This window comes from Cricetulus griseus, chromosome 4 (assembly GCF_003668045.3).
Source record: "Cricetulus griseus strain 17A/GY chromosome 4, alternate assembly CriGri-PICRH-1.0, whole genome shotgun sequence".
NCBI lineage: Eukaryota > Metazoa > Chordata > Mammalia > Rodentia > Cricetidae > Cricetulus > Cricetulus griseus.
In genome coordinates this window covers 99,913,063-99,929,609 of record NC_048597.1, presented here as the reverse complement: position 1 = coordinate 99,929,609, position 16,547 = coordinate 99,913,063, and positions in this window count along the sequence as shown.

Below are 16,547 nucleotides of genomic sequence, written 5' to 3'. Positions count from 1 at the left end.
ATTGTGCATATATGGGCACATGTTCCAGGGTTGACATGTGATGGCCAGAGGACAACTTGCAGGAATCCACCTGATGGGTCTCAAGATGAAATTTAGATTATCAGGCTTGGCAGCTGAGCCATCTCACCAGCCCCCGTGCTTCCTTTTTAGGATAGAGAAACTGAGGCTTAGAGAAACTGCTAGGTACTGACTCGGTGACTGAGCATGTTCTGTGGATATTGTTATAGCGTGTGAATGCTGGCCATAATAGTCCTGTTTTGCAGGTAAGTGAACCTCAGATCTGATGCCTGGTGCAATTTGATTTAAGACATATAGGTTCTAAGTAGAAAGGCGGAGATTAGAACCCATACCATTATGGAGAGTGCCAACAGCTTCACTGGCAATCTTACAGGCATCCCAGGCTCGGGGGGGTGGGGGGGGCTTTTAACCTCTTATCTGCCAGACTGGGGGCTCAGTTGTTGGCCAGACTTGCCTCTATGGGTTTTGTGCCTGCGGCAGTTAGCTTGGGTTTATCCTAGGGCCCAAAGGTGTCAAACTATTCAGTTCTTTAACATGTTGTTCCAATGCATTCCAGAACTTTCTCTGGACCTGCTCTTAGGCAAGGTATGTTTTAGATGGAGACCCATTTTCTCTACAAAAAGGGCACAATCTATTATTACCCACAATGCTTCTGCTGCACCCAGAGACTTCCCCCAAAGCCTGTGCAATTTTCTTCTAAAAGACATTTCTCCCCACCTCCCCTTATCTTTTGTTGTTACTGTTGGCAGTTTCATAAAGTTCACACGCCACACAATTTACTCATTTAAAGTATGATTCTGGTTGGCAACATGGCTCCTAGGGTAAAGGAGCTTGCAGCCAAACATGTGTACACACATACACAGGAATTTTCTAAAACATCATTGCCAGGAACATATCCAGCTGATTTCCAAGCTATAGCCGGGCATCCTTCTCATTCCACTTCCAAGGAGGCCTCATCAGACCCACCTTCTCGAAGGTCACCTCCAGGAGCCAGGTAGGGTCAGCAACAGCTGTTTATTGAATGCTAATTGTTGGCGGAGCTCCGTATAGTTCGGGCATCTGGGTGGTTTGTCAACAGAGCCAGGTGGCTATGTCTGGTCTCCGAAGTTAGCAGGAGGCAGATGTAGCACTTCAGGGGATCCAACTGAAGAAAATCTGAGGGGTGTGAGCTAGAATGTGGGTGGTGTGGTCAGTAAGGATACACCCCCCTACCCAACCCCCTGTGCAAAAGCTGCCTCCATCCTGGTCCCCCTGAAACCTGTGAACAAGGACTGAAAAGTGGAATCAGCTTGGAAGATCTGGGTGGCCCTGGATTTACTGATAAGGGTCCCTGGGTGGGAAGATGGAGACCGATATGGGGTGGATGTCACCCAAGACAAGCATGGTAGCTCCAGAAACTGGACCAGGTGCACAGAAAGCCTTGAGAGGGGGTATGGCCCCAAGGAAAAGTTCATCTCAGGCTTCTCACTAGAGACCTGAGAGAGACAGCAGCCTATTGTGGCCTCCACGGGCACTGTACTCACATGTACAAAACTACACACACACACACACATATGTACACACCATTTAAAATAAAAGTAAAATGTTTTTAAAAAGCAGGAGAAACAGCATGCCCCATATAGCACAGGGTCTAGCAGTTCCCCTCCCCTACAAACCGGGCTCTGAAGGGCAAAGCACAGGGCAGGGGCCATGAAAGCGGGGGTGGTTTCCCAGGGACTGTGGGGGGAGAGAAGGGCCATCACAGAGCTACAGAGGACTGTGTGACTGCATTACATGACATGCTCAGTCTGCTTGCTCCCCTCCGTTTCCCACTGCAGCCTCACACTGAGCGACCCAACCAGAATCAGGGGGCCGGGCGGGGCTGCTGTGGTTTCCGGATCTGCAGGACATCAACCTGGGGCAAGAGAGTCAGGGATAGGAAATGGGGACAAGAGACGCAGAAAGATATATCACAAGACAGGATTCTGATCAAGTGGCAAACTTTACTTTTCTCAGGCTAGCTTATATAGTGGCAGAGCAGGATATGGGGAGGGGCAGAATGGATTGTTTGTGTACAAGGTGTTGGTATAGGCAGGATATTAGGAAGCCACAAAGAGGATGTTTGGCAGGATAAAGAGTTTATGAGTAAGAGGTCCAGGAAGGGTTGCTTAGGTGACTGAGCCTGTGGGTGGAGGACTGGGTTAAGCTGTTTCTTTTCTTGAGCTGAGGTTCTAAGGAGCTGCTATGTAAAGGTTAACTATGTGGCCTGCAAAGCATGGCCTAGGATCTCATGCCCAACCCTGAGATTTGGCTCCCAACACTGTGGGATTTTGAACCTCAAGTCTGTGACATAACAAGGACACACTTAATCTATCCACACAGTTTACCAACTGGGGTTTTCTAAGCATGCAAATATGTGAACCTATGGGGGCCATTTTTATTCAAATCAGCACAAGGATAAGGATCTGCAGATGTTCACAGGGCAGGGCGAAGGAGCAGGGGATGGTCGACTAGGGACCAGCTACTAGGAATGGCCACAGGGAAACCTCTATGGTACACCGGAAGACAGAAGCAAACCAAGTACCAAAGACTGTCATGTACGTTGTCTTCCAACTACAGGGGGCGATGGCGTGGGAACAGGGCATGCACCGTCTTTGCCATGGCAACCTCACACTTAGTCATGTCTCCTGGCTCTCCCTCCTCCTCACAGGGCACCGCCTAGCTGAGTGTCTCGTGTTCCTTAGTGTCCGTCTCTGTCCCACCTCCTCACATTGCACTACGTTCTCCTTCTGCACACGACAAGACAACACCTTGCCCTTTCTTCGGGAGAACTGGCAAATTCATTTTCACTCAATCACCTCTGAGACTCTGTCTCCAAATAAGGTTCCCCATGTGGCACTCAATGTTAGAGTTAGGAAGGTCTCAATTTCTAAGTGTTTTCCAAACTCTTCCCTGTCCTTCCCCCCACCCCCCAGACAGGGTTTCTCTGTATTGTTTTGGAGCCTGTCCTGAAACTCACTCTGTAGACCAGGCTGGTTTCCTGGTCTCCAACTCAGAGGTCCGCCTGCCTCTGCCTCTGCTAGGATTAAAGGCGTGTGCCACCAACGCTCGGCTCCCCTGTCTTTTTTCAAAATATTTGTTTATCTATGTACTTTGTGTATGTAAGTGATATGTCTTCATGCACACCAGAAGAAGGAATCCGATCCCATTACAGATGGTTGTGAGCCATCATGTGGTTGCTGGGAATTGAACTCAGGACCTCTGGAAGAGCAGACAGGTGCTCTTAACCACTGAGCCATCTCTCCAGCAACCCCTTGTTTTTGAGACAGAGTCTCACTAGGTCTGGCTGTCCTAGAACTCACTATGTAGACCAGTCTGGCCTGAAATTCACAGAGAACTTCCTGCTTCTGCCTCCCAAGTGTTGGGATTAAAGGTGTGAATCACCATCACCAGGTTTATATTCAACCTTTCACAATCTCATTAGCCCCTGGGAGTGGTAGCACACACCTTTAATCCCAGCACTCTGGAGGCAGGGGCAGGTGAATATCTTCGTTGGAGGCCAGCCTGGTCTGAAGTTCTAGGGCAGACAGGGCTACACAGAGAAACCCTGTCTCAGAAAACAAACAACAAAAAAACCCAAACCAGACCAAACCAAACAAAAAACCAAGCCCCCCAAACCCCCAATTACTTTAGCTAAGATGATCTCACAGGCCCATGAGGTGACAGTAATTGCTGCTTCTGGAAAGGGAACAGAGAAAGAAGTGTGCGGGTGTAAGACATCTTTTAAAAGGTATTTATATTTATTATTTGTGTGTGGGCAAGAGAATGTGAGTTCAACGTCCCCAGAGGCCAGAAGAGGACACTGCATACCCTGGAGTTACCAACAGTTGTGAAGTCACCAGATGTGGGTGCTGGCAACTAAACTTGGGCCTTTGCTAGAGCAGCAAACACTCTTAACCACTGAGCCATTGCTCTAGCCCCCAAAAGACATCTTTTATATTGCGTAGAGATTTGTCATTTTGACATCAAAATTGTCAAAATGACAATTTTGTCATTTCCAAACATCAAAACAACTACTGGTTGTTTTTAATTAATGACAGTGTTAACCCATGTGGATATAGCTATAATGAAATTAACACAGAATCCAAGTCAGCAATGATGATCATGGAGGCCATCACACAAGGCATGGAAGGGTGTAAAAGGAGAGATTTCCTGTTTTTCCCTCCTTATACCCTATTTCTGCCCAGCTATGTCACATCCTGTCTGTCTGTACAGACCTCCAGACTCTGTGGTTAGTCAGTGGCAATCTCTATTCTCTGACCCCCAGACAGACTTTATTTGTGCAAGAACGGTATCACCACAGAAGGAGGCATACAAAAGGCGAAGCTTGTCAACTTGACTGGATCTAGGAAACATACATGGAGTGTATCTATGGTTTAATTGCCAAAAAGTATTAATCGAGGATGAGAGACCCACAAACGTGGATAGCATCATCCCCGGAGCTGGGGTCCCAGCATTCATTTCTGCTTCCTGACTTCAGATGCAATGAGGCCAGCCACCTCATGCTGCTCCCGCCACGCCTCCCCCACCATGGTGGACTGTACCACTAAACTGTGTGGCAAATAAACCCTCCTGCTTTCTTGATGCCTTAAGTTGTGCCCATAAGGTCTTTTGTCACACAACAAGAAAGCAAACAGATACATGGATTGCTTGAGTTTCCCTTAAAGGGCAGAGAGTAACTATTTCAAGTTTGGTGAGCTACACAGTCTCTGAGAAGGGTGCTCAATTCTTCTCAAAGGCAAGTAGAAGCAGTGAGTGGAGACACGTGGATTTACCCTAATGAGAACACACTGCATGCATAGCTTGAGCAAGTGTTGACTCTTAACCACTAAACCACCAGACTGTGGTTTCTACACACATCTATTCAAATGTTATGCTGTATCGTATATACAAATATAACTATCAGGCTGAGGTGATGGCTTAGTGGGCATCGCGCTTGCTGAGGAAGCTTGAGGACGGGAGTTCAAATCCTCTGAACCCATCTATAACCAGGCACAGTAGCACACCCCAATAATATCAGGGAGGCAGACAGGAGAGAATTCCTGGAAGGGAAGTAGCAAATGGCAGAGGGACCTTGTCTCACACAAGGTGGACAACAAACACCGAGATTGTCCTCTGAACTCCACACATGCCATGGTACACGCACACCCACACACATGCATGAGATTTAGAAAATGCAATTATTACATGTGAGCTATTATTATTATTATTGTTTTAATTTAAAACATACCTTCGATTCTGGGGACAACTCAGGGTCACTGTTTCAAAGTCATCCCTTGACTCTGCCCCATTTTTTTAATGTACTGAAATGTCCTTAATAAGTGACAATGAGGGATGTGACCACATCCCAAGACCCTGTCAGCATAGGCTGGCTCAACCATCATGGGGGACTCTGGGAGGTTAGTCTTTAAGTGAAGGGCAGGCACAGGCAGGTCTCAGGTTCATAGACTGCGATTTTATTATTTTTCATGAACTGTGTTATTAAAACACACAACTAAATATAGTCTCCCCTGAGACAGCTCAACTCAGAAAGGTGTTTTAAAGGAGGCATTAAAAGAAAATGGAATGCTCTTTATGAATCCCATGTCCCCACGCTGGTCTGGGAAATATGGTTGCCACATGTCCGGAAGGCCGCTCTGTTCGTGGCCTTCTGTCCCCATGCGTTAATAAGATTGCTCACCTTAGCTTTATTGTGCCCTTCTTGCCCTCCTGTCTTCCTGTCTTGCCCACCTCTTGCCCCCTTTTCCTCTCCTCCTAGCATTTGGGGGGCGTCTGGAACCTCCAGGTTGGTCTCTGGAATTAAAACAAAAACAATCCAGGGTGGTCCCAGCAGTTCCAGCCACAGTGATTCAGGAATGAATGAATTTGGAACCCAAGGCACCAGAACCAAGCCCCAAGTGGGGGTTGGTTCCTATCCAGGGAAAGGCAAGCCCCAAGGAGAGATTCTAGAAAGGTCTAGAGCAATGGTTCTCAACCTGTGGGTCACTGCTCTTTCACAGGTGCCACCTGAGACCACCAGAAAACAGGTATTTACATTACAATTCATAACAGTAGCAAATTCACAGTTAAGAAGTAGCAACAATAATAATTTTATGGTTGGGTCACCATGATGCAAGGAACTGTATTAAAATTTTTGCAGCGTTAGGAGGGTTGAGAACCACTGCTCTGGGAGATGGAGAAAGGAATTACACAGGAGCTCTTGGTCTCCTGTGTTAGCTCCTGTTTGTCCCAATGAAGGGTTCACCAGGAACTCCGGAGGGGCACCAGGAACTCAGGAGACCCCTTGGGTTAGTATGATTTGAAACCATTATTTAACCTGTGTCTCTCTGCATGTATATATGTGAGCAGGCACAAGGGCACACACATGTAGAGGCCACACATGATGTCGGTGTTTTCCTGAATCTCTTTCTCTGTCTTGTTTTTGAGAGGGCCTCGCCTCTTACTAAATAAGGAGTTTCCAGATTCAGAAGTCTGACTAGCCAGTCAGCTCCCGGGTTCCTCACCCCCCACCTCCACCCCCACCCCAAGTTCTGCAGTTAGGAACTCACTCACCCAGCTTTTCCACGAGTTCTGGGGACTGCACTCAGGTCCTGCCATTTGCATGGTCACTATCCAAGCAGCCCCCCTTCTCTGTGAGGGTCTCAACTCCCACTCATAAGATACAGGTATCATTCAAATATCCAGTGAGCATCTCTTTTGTGACAACCACATCCCACCTTCCCTCCAGCCCACACTCGCCAGGAGGGGAGCAGAGAGAAGCCTGACCTGGCATCAAATTCCATCTCTGACACTTCCTGCTGCGTGACCTTGCATAGGTCAGTCACCCTCTCTGGAAACTTCATCTCTCATTTGTAAAACAAGACTACTAACACCCACTTTCAGGGTAGGGTGTGTGCATGTGAGGACCAGAGAGAATGCATTCACACCGGTTATCACGAGGTCAACAGCAGAACAACAAAACAGTATTTTGATGTGTTGGTTGTAGAGACTAGCTCTCCCAGACCTCATAATAATCCATGGATAGTCATGCAACTATGAAGGACAAAATGGGAGCACAGTGAAGTGACTTGCCTGAGCTTCCCCAACTGGGGAGCATTGGTCAGGGATGCAGCACCAGAGTCCTACCCGCCATGCCGTCTGTAGTTGCTCATGGTTCGACACCAGCATCCCTCTGCTGCACTGGCTGGGTCTTGGTTTCTGTTTTCTTTGCCATCTGCCACCCACAACACCACAAGGCTTGTCCAACCTTGCGAGGCTGTTAGCAAAGCTGCCTGCAATTCCACACAGCTGCCAGCAGGCGGAGCGAGAGGACCGTGGAGTAGCGCAAACCACTCCTGCTTTCTTGCTGGGACCATCCGGACTAACACAGGGCGTGATGGTAACAGTTGGCTGGTAAATATTTCTGCAAACATGAATAGATTTGAGTATACCGAATAACTGAAAGAAGCCAGGGAGTCATCCGGATGGGGATGGCAGGGTTTGTCAGGGATGGGCCACCATGGGCTTGAAGGTACTCTTGAAGGAGAGATGGTCCCCAGAGGGAGGCATGGGCATGGTAAAGGACATCAGGAGAGGCCAAGGAACCTGGACTGCAACGTGCAGTCCACAGTAGACTGAAAAGCACTTCTTAGTTCCCCTGGGGGCAAGCGCCCTTGCAGATGTGGTGAAGTTAGGGGCCTTAAGACGGGAAACTTTTGGGGAATGGCCCAAGGGTCCCTTGTGCCATCACTTGTATCCTGAGAGGGAGGAGAGGGGGATGTGACAAACAGAGAAAGCCATACAAGGACAGGGTCAGACTTCAAGATGGCAAGGGTGAGCCCATTAGCCGAGGGAGGCTTGGAACATCCCACAAGTGGAAAACCCTGGGCCCGCATCTTCCCCCTCTAAGGTATAGGGCAGCCATTCTCAATCTGTGGGTTGAAACTCCTTGGGGAGAGTTGAATGAGCCTTTCACAGGGCTTGTCTGAGAGCACCAGAAAACACAGATATTTACTTTGTAATTCACAATGGTAGAATTAGAGTTATAAAGTAGAACATCACTGTGGGATTCACTTTGGGTCTTTAAGGTGCCTCGACTGATTGTGTGTGTGTGTGTGTGTGTGTGTGTGTGTGTGTGTGTGTGTGTGTGTGTGTGTGTGTTCACATATCTGATTGCAGGCTTCAATTCTGAGTGTGGGAAAGCTGGGTCACTGTGTCCCTAAGAGTCAGGAGTCCCATCCTCAAGGGATTTCCCAGCCATCTTCATCCCGTCCATATGCTTCACAAGCAAGAGAGACCTCCAGGTGACAGAGATTTAATTAGTATTAGTGGGCTTAGGCTGTCTGGGTGGGCTGCCATCTGAATCTATCATTATCATCACCATCAATCATCACCATCATCACCATCATCACCATCATCACCATCATCACCATCATCACCATCATCACCACCATCACCATCATCACCACCATCACCACCATCACCACCATCACCATCATCACCACCATCACCACCATCACCACCATCACCACCATCGCCACCATCATCACCATCATCACCATCATCACCATCACCCATCACCACCATCACCACCATCACCACCATCATCACCACCATCACCACCATCATCACCATCACCATCATCACCATCATCACCACCATCACCACCATCATCACCACCATCACCATCATCACCACCATCACCACCATCATCACCATCACCACCATCACCACCATCATCACCAGCAGCAGCAGGTCAGTCCTAAAGTCAGAAGAATGGATGGAGGCCATGGAGCTGTTTTCACCTATGCCGGCAACTCTGCTTCTGCCCTCCAAGCTGTTACCTCAGTGATGCTTCACCTCTCGGTGCAGCCTGAACTTCTCCCTGGGCCCTGCCTCCACTGCGCTTCATCTTTATAAACTCCTATGTATTCTGGATCCCCAGGAAGAGGTAGCTCAAGGCACTAGGGACTGAGTGACTGAGATGCACTGTAATTTCTCAGCCTTTAATGGTTCCTCCTGGCACCAACAACCTGGCCCATTCTAGTGGAGCCTGCAGATGAAGAGCAGGCTCTGAGTATAAGACCAGGATACTCTGGGTGGGACTGGAAAGATGAAAGAGAAACAGTGAGGCCATAGTTAGAGACATGGCCTCATTCCAGCATGAAGGGGTAGCCTGTTTCTACCGATGGATGGAGGAGGGGGAAACACAGGGGGAGGTGACCACACATGAGCAGGGAAAGTCTGATCAGGGCATTGAGGAGATGCTCGAGACAGGACTGCTGGATCCAGAGGAATGGACAATGCAAAGTCCTGTCTGGCCCAGGCTGTGACGACTTCAGATTCATCACATCTCCCTTCCTGAACTCATCCATCGGGGTTTCTTTGGCCAAATCCACAAGGAGGCAGACTCAGAGATGGAGGGCAGTGTGCCCACGGGATATTCACAGGACAGCGGGAGCAGAGAGGAAGCTGGGTATGTGGTGACATCGGCCTTCACATCATCATCTGCTCTCTGGGGGTTCAGATGGGTCCTGGGGCCTCTGAGACATCGGCATGGTCAGTGTCTGGCTCTTAGATGAAGGAGGAACACACCTTTGGCTTACTGTCATGCCTTTGGACCGAGACTCTGGCCTCTGAGCTCCTGAGAGAGGAGAATGAATGAAGCGGTGGTGGTGGGGGTTTGGGAGGGTGGCTGGGGAGGTGGCCTGACTTCTCAGCTGTCTCCCAGGGAGCTTGGGCCTGCAGGAAAGCTGGACCCCTCAATCTGAGCCGGACTGGCCCAGGATATTCAGGAAGGCTCAGAGGAGAATGTTGGCTTTGGGGGTTCAAAATCCCAGTGATAAATGAAGAAGCTGTGTGGCCATGGGATAATCACTCAACCTATCTGTTCCTCTCTGAAGAGCTAGCCCAGTACTCTGTCTCCATGACACCACAGTGTTGTCATAGAGGCAAACCTCCATTCTCAGTCCCTGTCTCAGCCACCATTCAGCTGTGTGACCTTGGGGGAGACACTCCATGTCTCTGAGCCTAAGTTTGCTTACCTCACTTGGAAAGTGGAGTGCCAGACCGCCTTGGCTATTTGTTGAATGGTATTCTTTCCAAAGAAGCACTAAAGGGCAAATTCCTGAAGTCCGCAATGTGACCTTATTTGGAAATAGAGGGGGTCAAATTAATGTGCAGTCTCGGTGGGGCCTGTAATTACATGGTGTTTTTCTAAGAACACGAGGGCAGAACACAGGGTCAACAGAGCAGCAATTTCAAGGACACACCTGAAAGACACGGGGCTCAGAGGCCAGGCAGCCAGAGACTCCGCATCATAAAGGTCCCTCCTTCCTTCCTGCAGCCGACAGTTACTCCCTGCGGCCACCAGAGAGCGCATGGCCCAGTGCCCAGCGGTTCCTCTTTGTAACCGCCAAAGGGAGCACACCTCTGCTTGCCTTTAGCTTGGACTCCAGGCCATTTTAATCCACACTGACTTTGGTTGCATGTGATGGAAGCCAAAGCAAGATATACAACCTCAAACCGGAGCTCATTGCTTCTGGGTGTGCATGAGTGACAGTTCATACAGCATGGGGCGCCTGGGCCTGTTCTCTATTTAGCTCAGATGGCCTCTTTGTACAGACTCGTGTGGACTCCCCTAGTCTGTGGGTGGGCTCCTGGGGAGGCCTGCCAAAAATAAAAATTGATCCACCTGAGGCTAGGCATACACAGAGAGGCTGAGGGACTTGTCTAAGATCACATGGCTGGCAAACAGCAGAGCCCAAACTTGAACCCAGGACTCTAATGTCCAAACTTGGCCTTTTGTGCTCCACTGTGCCTCCAAGTGCAGCATGCTGGGGTGAGCCTGAGGCCTGGGCTGGGGTGAAGTACCAAGCTCAGAGGGCATGAGAGAGACCAGTCAGTTCGCCTTCTTCCCATGCTGTCTCTGCCCCGGAGACGCTGGCTCCTCACACGTACACAGCTGCCAGGGATCAAAGACATCTCCAAGATGTATTTGCTGTGACTTCCAAACAGATGGGTGTTAGCATGTAGCTAAGAGAAACATCGGGAGGACACAGCGTACAAAAGCCGGAGGGCCTTTAAAGTCCTGGTGATTGATGGGCCCCCGCTTTGGTCTCAGGCTCTCTGGGGGCTGGAGTGGAAGGGTGAGGAGCCTGAGGCTCTCTGAGTGCAGGGCAGAGCCGCTGGCCACCAAGGGAACACCTCCCATGGCCTGACCTATCTCTCCTGCTTACATCCTGAGGGTAAACTGTTCAGGCTATGAGCCATAGACCAACATCTGCACAGAAAAATATAAACCTCTTGTTTGTTGCCACACTGTGCCAACCAAGGGCATTCATATGTCCTGTGTCTGGAAGCCATGCCCCTGGTGACCACTGAGGGCCCAGAACTGGCTATTGTAAATGCTGGGCTCTGTTCTATGCTCCTGATCAAGATCATGAAAAAGCCCATTGTGGTGGTACACACTTTTCATCACAACTCTAGGGAGGCCAAGGCAGGAGGATTGCCAGTTTGGACAAGCCTGGGCTACATAATGAGACATTGCACTCAGACTTGGGGATTCCAACTTGGCTCTAGTTATACCAGACCTTGGCTGTGTTAAGAGCTTTGGACATCCCCCAAAGAGCTTTGAATTCCCAAAGCAGGACTTGGCGGGAGGACAGCAGGCACAGATCTGATTTGAACCATTGGTGACCTGTGAACACCTGCTCAGCCCTGATTCTCCAGTTTCAACTTCATGTAGTCTAGGATAGCTTCAAACTTGTTATGTAGCCAAGGATGTCCTTAAACTCCTTGATACTCCTTCCTCCACCACTTGAATGCTGGGATTGATTCTTGGCATGCTCACCCAGTTTAAGTGGTGCGGGGAACCAAATTTGGCTATGTGGGTGCTAGACAGGAACCATAGCAACTGAGCTACATTCCCAGCCTTCCTTCTTTCCTTCCTTCCTTCTTTGCTTCCTTTCTCTCCTCCCTGGCTCACCCTCAACACTCACATAGAAATCAGAAGACAACTAGTGAGAGTCAGCTTGCTCCTTAAAAGGCAAAAGATTTATTTTAAATTATGTGTGTCTGTGCACATGAGTGTGGGTACCCACAGTGGCCAGTAGAGGGCATCAGATCACATGGAGCTGGAGTTACAGGTGGTTGTGAACCACCATGTGGATGTTGGGAATGAACTCGGCTCCTCTGCAAGAGCAGCCAGTGCTCTTAACCACTGAGCAATCTCTCCAGCCCTGGTCCCCTCCTTCTACCATGTGGGTCCTGGGATCAAACTCAGGTCAATAGGAATGGCGGCAAGTGCCCTTACTCTCTAAGCCATCGTGTCAACCTCTCTTTCCTTTTGTAATAGCAGGCTGGCCTTAAATATCAACCCACCCTGCCTAAACTTCCCAAGGGCTAGGAATATTATGGGCCATTAGGCCCAGCAAGTTTCAAGCTATTAACTAGAGATTTCTTTTCTAACTCTACTCATGTGTCTTGGGCAATAAAATATGTGGAGACTAAAGACAGGCTGTTTCTATCGAGAGGCCAGCTGGGGCACCGACAGGTTGTGGATCTCTTTGCTTTTCCATTCCCAGGGCTCAGGGGTTGGTGTGATGTTGGGGCCTTGGCTAGGGAAATAGGAACAGAGTCAGCAGGTATTCCAACGCTCTGGTGAACATCCCAGCATCTGCTGGAGGAAGAGGAAGTTGCCTGTAAGTCTGCACATAGTCTGCTTTACAGGAACAGGGTCATGAGCTGGGAATGGCAGCATAGACCTGCAACCCCAGTACTCGAGGTGGGGAGATCATGAGCTGTAGCCCAGCCTGAGTTATACAGCAATCCCATATTTCACAACAGGACAGAGTGAGGATTCTGGGTGGGGGTTTAGACTGCAGAATGCTTGCTTTATCATTCGTGAAGCCCTGGGTTCCATTCCATGTCTAGTTGCAGCCTGGAGTGCATGAGACACTTCTCAGAGAAACACCCAGATTCCAAAGCCTCATGTTATACACTGAACACATGCCCCCACCACTCTTCCCGACCCTCACTTGATTTTTTTTTGAGACAGGGTTTCACTGTGTAGTTTTGGCTGTCCTGGAACTTGCCTGTTGTAGACCAGGCTGGCCTCGAACTCAGAGATCCACCTGCCTCTACCTCTTGAGTGCTGGGATTAAAGGCATGCGCCGCCACCAACCTCCAGCTTCTCATTTGATTTTTACAAAGTAATCTGTGTGTGAATGTATGCTCCTGTGTGTTTGTGTGTGTGTGTGTGTGTGTGTCCTCCTCTATGGCTGTCTATTTCTTTGAGACAGTGACTCTATATCTGGAAATTGCATTTTCAGCTAGAGGATGTCAGCAAGCCTCAGTGATCCTCCTGCCTCTGTCCCACTTGGGGCTGGGTTATAGGCATGTGTAGGACAGCTGCCTGGTTAAGTGGGTACTGGGATCCAAACCCTGGTCCCCATGAGTGTGGAGCAAGTGTTCTTAACCTCCATGCCAGATCTCCAGAAGTCAGTTATCTCCTTCCACAGTGTGGGTTCCAGGGACTGAACTCAGGTCTTTAGGCTTGGCAGAAAGTGCCTTATCTGCTGAGCCATATTGTTGGCTCTTTGATTTATGTGTCTGAAGGACTTGGTACTTTGTGGCTGAGACAAGGCTTAGGTGACAGTGTGGTGCTCTTGCTGTGGTTGATATAACTATGTAACATAGTTCATGTCCTGATCCTCCAGGAGCCACAGCAGATCTCTGAGGGGGATAATTCCTGTTGTGTGGGGCTGGAGAGATGTTAAGAGTTAGGAGCTCTTGCAGAGGGGCCTATTTCCAATCCCAGCACCCATGTAGAGAGACTCACAGCTGTCTGTAACTCCAGCTCTGTGTGTGTGGGGAACCTGAAACCCTCTCCTAGTTTCTGTGGGATTCCCCTTTCCCATAAATAAAAATAAATACATTAAAAAAATTCCCAGTGTGTAACAGTACTGCTGTGGTCAGTCTTTGTAAGCCCATGCCCCTGACTATGGAGCTGAGTTTTCATTGTGTAAATTTCCTGCTGACCAGAGTGGATAAAATGTAGTGAAACAATTAGGAAGTAAAGCATTCTGGGCAATTCCCTTATTTTAATGTAACTTAGCTGTAAGCTTGTATACTTTTGGGGGCAATGCTGGAAGTGAAACTTGATACTTTGCAAGTGACCCACTACTGAGCTATGCCTCCAGCCTCTTACTTTGAATTTTCTGGTGATATGAGACGAGTCTTGTGTACCCCGGAGTGGCCTTGAACTCAGATAGCTGAGGATGACCTTCAGCTCCTGATTCTTTTGCCTCCACCTGCCAAGTGCCAGGATGACAAGCTTGTGTCACCCTGCACAGCTTTTCATTTAAATCTTGATAATGCCCACATTTGATAAATAACTCTTGGGATACCTGGTTGCTTTGCATTGTGCTTGTGAGCAGAGAGCATCACGGTAGTATGAGTGTGTGAGCTTTATGGTGGATAGGAAGCAGGGAGGGAGGGGACTGAGAGGGGGAGTAGGGTCCTTGAGTGTGTGTGTGTCTGTTTGTGTCTCTGTGTTATATGTTTATGTCCTGTGTGTGTGTGTGTGTGTGTGTGTGTGTGTGTGTGTGTGTGTGTGTGTGTTATGGGTATGTTATGTGAGGGTATATGTATGTTGATCTGTATGTTGTGTGAACGCACGTGAGTGTAACAAGATTCCTCCACAGACCCATCTGCAGTGACCTACAGACTCACTTCCTAAAGTCTCCCCAAACCTTCCAAAATACTGCCAGCATCTGGGGCCCACCCCCTAACACAGGAGCTTTTGGGGGACACTTCATAACTAGGTTGTAACACCAGCACCCCTTTCTTTACTTAAATAGCTTATATCTTTGAGGAATTTATATCTGAGTAAGCACATTAATATTTACCTCAAAGTTTAAGACTCTTTTGTATAAAAACAATACATTAGGGCTGGAGAAGACAGCTCAGTAGTTAAGAGCTCTGTCTACTCTTGCAGAGGAGCTAAGTTCAATTCCCAGCACCCACATGGAAAGCTCACAACCATCTGTAACTCCAGTTCCAGGGGATCCAATGCCTGTTTCTGGCCTCCTCAGGCTAACTAGGCATGCATGTCTACACATGCACACACACTTATATATGTGTATGTATACATATATATGGGCATGCATATATATGTATGGGCAAAGCACTCATTTGCATAAAAATAAAAAATTACTAAACAATATATTAATTGTCCAAAATAGAGAAAAAAATCATTAATTTAAAAAAATTGTGTATGTGTGAGCATTTGTGCATCTTCATGGATAGAAGTCAGAGAACAACTGAAGTCCTTCTCTCCTACCACGTGGGTTCTGGGATTGTTGCTCAGGCTCAGCCATCCCCTCCCTGCACTGAGGATCAACCCCAGGGCCTTGCACACGCCTGACCAGTGCTCTGCCTCTGCTCTATGCATCCCTATTTGTGACATGGTCTCACCAAGCGGCCAAGGCTGGCCTTGAACTCACAATTCTCCTACCTCAGCTTCCCCCACTGCACAGTGCACTGACAATTTACTAATTATTTACTAATTATTAATAGAAATTGCAGCTCTTGAAGGCCTGCAAGGAAAGACAGATGGAGCCAAGGTCCAGAGACTGGCTAGTGAGGGGAGGGTATCAAGGCCACCAGGAAGTGCCTGGGAGCCTGTTTCCTCTCTGAGTTCTTGCTTCAGGATTCCATTTGAGTCAGGCCCCTGCAACCATCGCCAGCCATCCCTAAGCTTCTCTGACCGGTGACCTTCCTCCTACTAGGTACCCAGTGATGGATGGAAAAGGCCCCACCAAAGGCCCCACCAAGCCCCGCCCAGCCAGGGTCCATGTCTGTCACGTGTCTGTCCCACACGCTCTGGGGAGGGTCTAGGCAGCAGCTGCCTTTGATCAGCCCAACATCTGGGCTGACTAGTGATCAAAGATGGGAACGCTGTGACAGCTGAGACTTGGCAAGGACCCAGCCTGGCTGAATGTGTGGTGGGGGAGGGAAAGGAAAGGGCAGGGTGGAAGGTTGGGATGAAGGGGGTGGATGGAGTAAGACACTCAACTGCTACCTGACGGAAAGGGCAATGGTTAGGAGTGTAGATTGCTTCCATAACCTCGAAGCTCCATGCCTCAGTTTCCGTTTCTGTAAAATGGGGATAGACAATGTGGCAAAATGAGCCAAGACATGTGTAAGGCAACCAGAGTGGCGCCCCCTGCCGGTGCTCTATGGCATTGCTAGTCTTCCTTCAATCCCTGGAAACCAAGGCAGAGCCTGGGGTGAACCCTCATTTGGGGTCTCAGTTTCCCTAGATGTAAAGTGAAGACCCAATACAGGACTTTGTAAACCAGAAACAATTATTTTCCCTAGGCAGGTGGAGAAACCGAGGTTTGCAGATGGAGGCCCCACAAGGAGGAAGCTGCATTTAACCAGTTGGGTGTGAGCCCAAATGGAGAACATGAACAAGAGACTGGGACCCAAAATCAAGTTCCTAGCCG